Below are 5,679 nucleotides of genomic sequence, written 5' to 3' on the forward strand. Positions count from 1 at the left end.
CGGATCTGAAATCGCTGTAATCTGGTACGAAACTATGTGTTTGATCAAAGCAATCGAGCTCCTGCTCTTATACCACTTGTAGGATCGTGAAACGACCTAACGAGTCGATCAGAAGAGTGCTCAGACAGAATCAGAGGCGGAATTCATTGATTCTGTCTTTGTTTAGCTTGTTTAACACTAGAAATCACTAATTTGTCTCTGTTTATTGATCTTCTAACAATATACAAGCTGGAGACGTTTTGACAGGGCTTCGCCGTTACATACAAGAACTGAACTCCTTGATTTCGCTCGAGACTGCCTATATATAGGCTTGGGGTTCCGCTTGAACACGCATGTGCATTTCGAGCGGAATCAACATATTGAACATGCATGTGCATTTCGAGCGGAATCAGCAATTAACTTTTCGAGCGGAATCAGCAATTAACTTTTCGAGCGGAATCAGCAATTAACTTTTCGAGTGGAATCAGGATATAATGTGATTTCGCTTGAAATGACATTCATTTCGAGCGGAATCAGCACTAATTCACATATCCTCGATTTCCATGCACTATACAAACAGTTCTACACTAAGACTCGAACGAAGATGAAGTCGACAGACAACTGCACCAACAAAGAGGGTACAAGGTATCATTATGGTCCTGGTTTTTGGAATTACCTTAAGGAGAGATTTTATGAGGAAATATATATATGTGTATATATATATATATATATATATATATATATATATATATATATATATATATATATATAGTGGAAGGTTCAAATGAGAACAAATTTTTTGTAAGAAGAAAAAAGAATAAGTTTCAACCAATAAGAATGTTTCATTTTACTTCATTTAATATTTGCATTTAATTTTAATATAAGGGCATATTTGTAAACTTACATAGATCATTAATTTATAGTCTTCCTTTTTAATAGCTAACTACATTAAATTTGTAACTTATTTTCAAAATATATATTTTTTTCAAAAAATAAAAAAAAATAATTTAGAGTGTAGGACAAATTACGAGGTGTAGGATAAATTATGAGTTGTGCAGGATAAATTTAAGTATGTGTAGTATAATTTTCGAAATGTGTAGCATAACTTTTTATGTGTGTAGACAATGAAAATTAGTGTAGAGAATAATAGTCTTTATGAGTAATTAATTACTTAAAATTGTAATAAATGATATGAAAGAATAACTACTTAATATTTTACAATTGTACCATTTGTTCTTTTTCTTCTCAATTAAATTTTCTTCTCAAATGAACATCCCCCTATATATATATATATATATATATATATATATACACATATATGTAAGACCCTAACACGCTTTAACGGAAAAGACGCAGCGGAAATTCGTACCATAAAAATTTCTTTCATTAAAAACGTTTTGACCTACTTGCAAGTTCATTATAAAATACCTTCTTACAATATATGCATCTTTTGTACTCATTTACAAAATAAAAGCATAACTTATAACTATCATTTTACATAATCAAGCATTCCCGTACAATCTATCTCGTGACTCGGTCTTTGATCGCTACACCTCATGGTGATAATCTGTGATTTGTACAACCTGCACCCACCACATATATTCACAACATTAGTATACGTTATATACGAGCAAGATTCTTAATCATGTAACCTCGTTACGTTCTATCCACATCTACTTTCCATCACATCATCCTTCTAGAATTATTCATTCCATCCGGGTGTCTAATCCTTGACGAAACTTCAATATAGTACCTGCACTACATTCATTCTCGAGGCACACTTTTAATAACGTCAATACTTAAATGTATTGAAACCACATATGCAATACATACATAACTGTGTACATACATTCCTACTCACATACGAACACACATACATAACTACATATAAACATACCTTCTCGCATACATACGTACATACATAACTACATACAACATACATACTCACATACATACATACATACTTAACTACATACAAACATACCTTCTCACATACATACATACATACTTAACTACATACAAACATACCTTCTCACATACATACATACATACATAACTACATACAAACATACCTTCATAAAACGGATCATAACTACACACGTGCATACCTTCACTCACACGTACATGTACTTACATAATTACATAAACACATTCATACATACGTACTGACTCGTATTCATGATTACTTATTAGCTTAAGCGTATTGGGAAGAAGTTAAATCAATACATACATATCCACATACTTAGTTCATTACCCCGCATACTCGCTCCCACAACCCGATCTTACCCACACATCATAAACGCTTTTTAAATGCCCTTCAGGTATGTTTCGGATCTTAAGAATGGGTTCCAAACTCATCCGTAACTTACCAAGCCTTTCGGTAGGGTTGAGGAACATTATAAAGACTTAACAAGGCTTGGAATGGGTCCACGGGGTCCGAATTCGAAGGAAAAACAAAGAAATCCACAAACTTTACATTTGTATCTGACCTCCACCGTAAGCTACGGTGGCTACCGTAGCTTACGGTGGCCCCAAAAGCTTTACGGTAGTTCTATACTGCCTTACGGCAGAAAAAGGAACCCAGCTCCCACCGTAGCTTACGGTGGGCACCGTAAGCTACGGTGATGCCCAGTTCAGCTCCCCAATTTAATACTAAAACTCGCATAACTCGTTTGTTTTGCATCCGTCTCACTTGAAACCTGTTCCTAAACATCCGTAAAACAATTCCTTACGTACTAGACTAAGAATCCTTACCCCGGGTCCTTAATCATTACCAGTTTTATTACCGTTACCTCACTTATTCTTATTTATTCGACCCGTTTGGTCCCACAAACTACCTTCGACTATCTATATCAATACTTATCTTAATACTTTCAATCATTTCATACCATACATAACTTCCCTTCATTTACAAACAAGAAAGTCCTTATGTATACTAAGAAGTGAGCCGGAAGTCACTTACCTTAAGCGTTAGTGTTCATGCTTGATTCCTCGCCTCCACTTGACCCGTTAACCTTCCGTTCTTGAGTCCATGCTAATGTGATTCCTATCCTTTCATGTCATCACAATCACATTATGATTAGCATATTTGCTCATTCATACTAATATTCGTTTCCTTCCATTCATACATTACTTGACTTTATATTAACCAAATACCACATACACAAAGCATAGACTAAGAGTCACATTGGCCCATATTCATACAACTCAATTATCATCATTTACGACACATAGATCATCTACTACGATACACATGACTTCTCTACTATTATAATCATGTCCGAAAGGCTAATCACGCTATACATTCATTATTGACTTTCAAGAAGTCAAATGTCCTATTTACATACTTTCAACTTATGAACATGTATCCTTCTTAATATGGTAGCTTATATTAATGACGTGACATTTATTTCATACAAAATGTTGTGTGACACAACCCACTACATAATTACCTAGTCACATACTCGACATACAAGCTCCAAATGCATAAACTTGACTCATGCATATATTCAACCCGAATTCTTATACGAGTTCCATCTAGAGCACATTCTTCAAGTTAGTAAACTACTAGTCATATCATTATCATATTCCATTCATATATGTCAAGCCGTTTCCTACAATCTCACATCCTAACTTCACTTAGGCATTTCATCAAACACTTGGTGTGCATACACCATTTAATGCACAATATACAACTAATTCATGCATAATATTACAAGTTCATGTCAAGATCATCAAGTTCCACTTAGAATCATATAATCCTCATAATATGCCCAAATTAATTAACTTTCACTCATTACATACTACATCATACATAAACTTTATACAACAATTAAACATGCATGATTATCCATATCATCATCTTCACTACTACATGTGGGTTTCATCTCTAATCATCTAATTAACCTAAACCATGTGTAATCTATGCTCTATATCATGATACTAATACATTCTCATGCTCAATTTCATCCCAATTCATGGATTAAGACATAACCCATTTCATACAAGATCACCAATCTTAGTTTTGAGACATACCTTATGATCCTCTTGTGATGGTGATCATTAATCCGTGTTTATTCATGATTTTGAGCTTCGATTTACCCTTCAATTTGATCATATAAGCTTGAGCTAGGGTTTGGCTCCTTTGGGAGCTCCTGATCGTTCCAGAACACACACGAGATGTGTGTTTGTGTGTGTTGTTATTTCCTTATAATATCCCAACTTTCATTTTAACCCACATTAGTCCCTCATGTTTGTTAATTAAACATAGTTGGCCCCATTGTTTTCCACTCTCAATCTATAACCAACACTATCTAACCAAGTGAGGTGACTTGGTTATTAGTGAAACAACCTACTTAACCAATAAATCCTACTTACTTATGCCAACCTAATAAAATGTCTAAATGAAATATTTAGACCCGAGTTTTGGGGCGTTACAAGTCTACCCCCCTTAAATGAGGTTTCGTTCCCGGAACCTTTCTCATTTCCATTAGACACTAATATCCTTTCCCTTACCCTATCAACACGACCACTGGCCCATCTTAGTAACAACCCTCTATTTTCAAGAACCCGTCTCGGAGTTCTTATTAGTGTCGCTTTCACTAATAGCGCTAGCTTCCAACACATTTCTTAGCTAATGGTTTATTCATCATTCTATTATTTATATATATATATATATATATATGTATATATATATATATATATATATTGTTGTCCTGAGTTTCTTTTTTTAGGGATGATCCAGCAGCATCAAACAGAACCAAACATCTTGCTGTCAAGAGACCAAAAACTAACCTTACACTTATCAATCTAGGCAAAAAAAAAAAAAATAGCAGTAGAAGGTAATTTGTTACACGTGTTTGGTAATCATCACTATAGCATTGAGGTTTATGTTTCTTGATTAATTATTGATGCAGAATTACTAATAAGAAGTGCAATAATGTATCAACAATACATCAAGCAAAACCCGATTCTAGCTCAGCGTGGGTCGGTCATATCGTTCAGATCATTAGAGTGGTTTACCAAAATTGATGAAACAAATGTATCAACAGCCGTTGTATTACTTAACCAACATTCGTGTAAAAGAGTGGGACCAGATAAGAAGTGATGAAGCCAGTAAGAATGAACTATTGGACACTATTAGCGTTACCAACAAATAAACAATAAGCATTTTCATATCATTACCCTACCCCTATATGCGTGTTGGCAATGTTTCTGACTCGATTTACTAGTTGTCATTAAAACATAACAAAAAATAAAAATAAAATAAATGTTATAAAACTAATACAAATAATAACATTAAAACCAAATAAACATGATAATACTTAATAAAAATAAACTAGATAAATTCCCGCGCACGTTGCCGCACACCCATTATCGTGAACAACTTACGCAGTAAGGTAAATACAGTAAAGCAAATACTTTAGAATAAATAAGCTTTCAGTTTACTATATCATAGTGGTTAACAAAAACTACAATTGTACTATTAGTTCTAGTTATATATATCATACATAATAACATAAATCTAAACATTAAAAACTAATCTAGTTGTTCTATTTCCTTTGCACCTTCATAGCACACATATAGCATCAGTTGTAGACTACAACTCAAATTGTTTGTGATGAAGCTCTCCTAGTAAGGTCTTTGTTGAGCATAAGCGATAACCTTGTCAACCAATTTTTCTGCAAGTGTGCTAGAAGT

At 33.9% G+C, this 5,679-nt stretch overlaps 1 long non-coding RNA gene across 1 annotated transcript; it reads right to left on the reverse strand.

Moving 5' to 3' along the window:
- Window positions 1-1,351: 1,351 nt before the first annotated feature.
- LOC110905694 lies at window positions 1,352-4,140 on the reverse strand. Its single transcript, XR_002573351.1, has 3 exons — window positions 4,015-4,140; window positions 2,942-3,030; window positions 1,352-1,562 (listed from the first exon to the last, which is right to left on the reverse strand). It is a non-coding gene; the product is annotated as an uncharacterized LOC110905694 (long non-coding RNA).
- Between the last annotated feature and the right edge of the window lie 1,539 nt (window positions 4,141-5,679).

This window comes from Helianthus annuus, chromosome 7 (genome assembly GCF_002127325.2).
Source record: "Helianthus annuus cultivar XRQ/B chromosome 7, HanXRQr2.0-SUNRISE, whole genome shotgun sequence".
Taxonomy (NCBI): domain Eukaryota; kingdom Viridiplantae; phylum Streptophyta; class Magnoliopsida; order Asterales; family Asteraceae; genus Helianthus; species Helianthus annuus.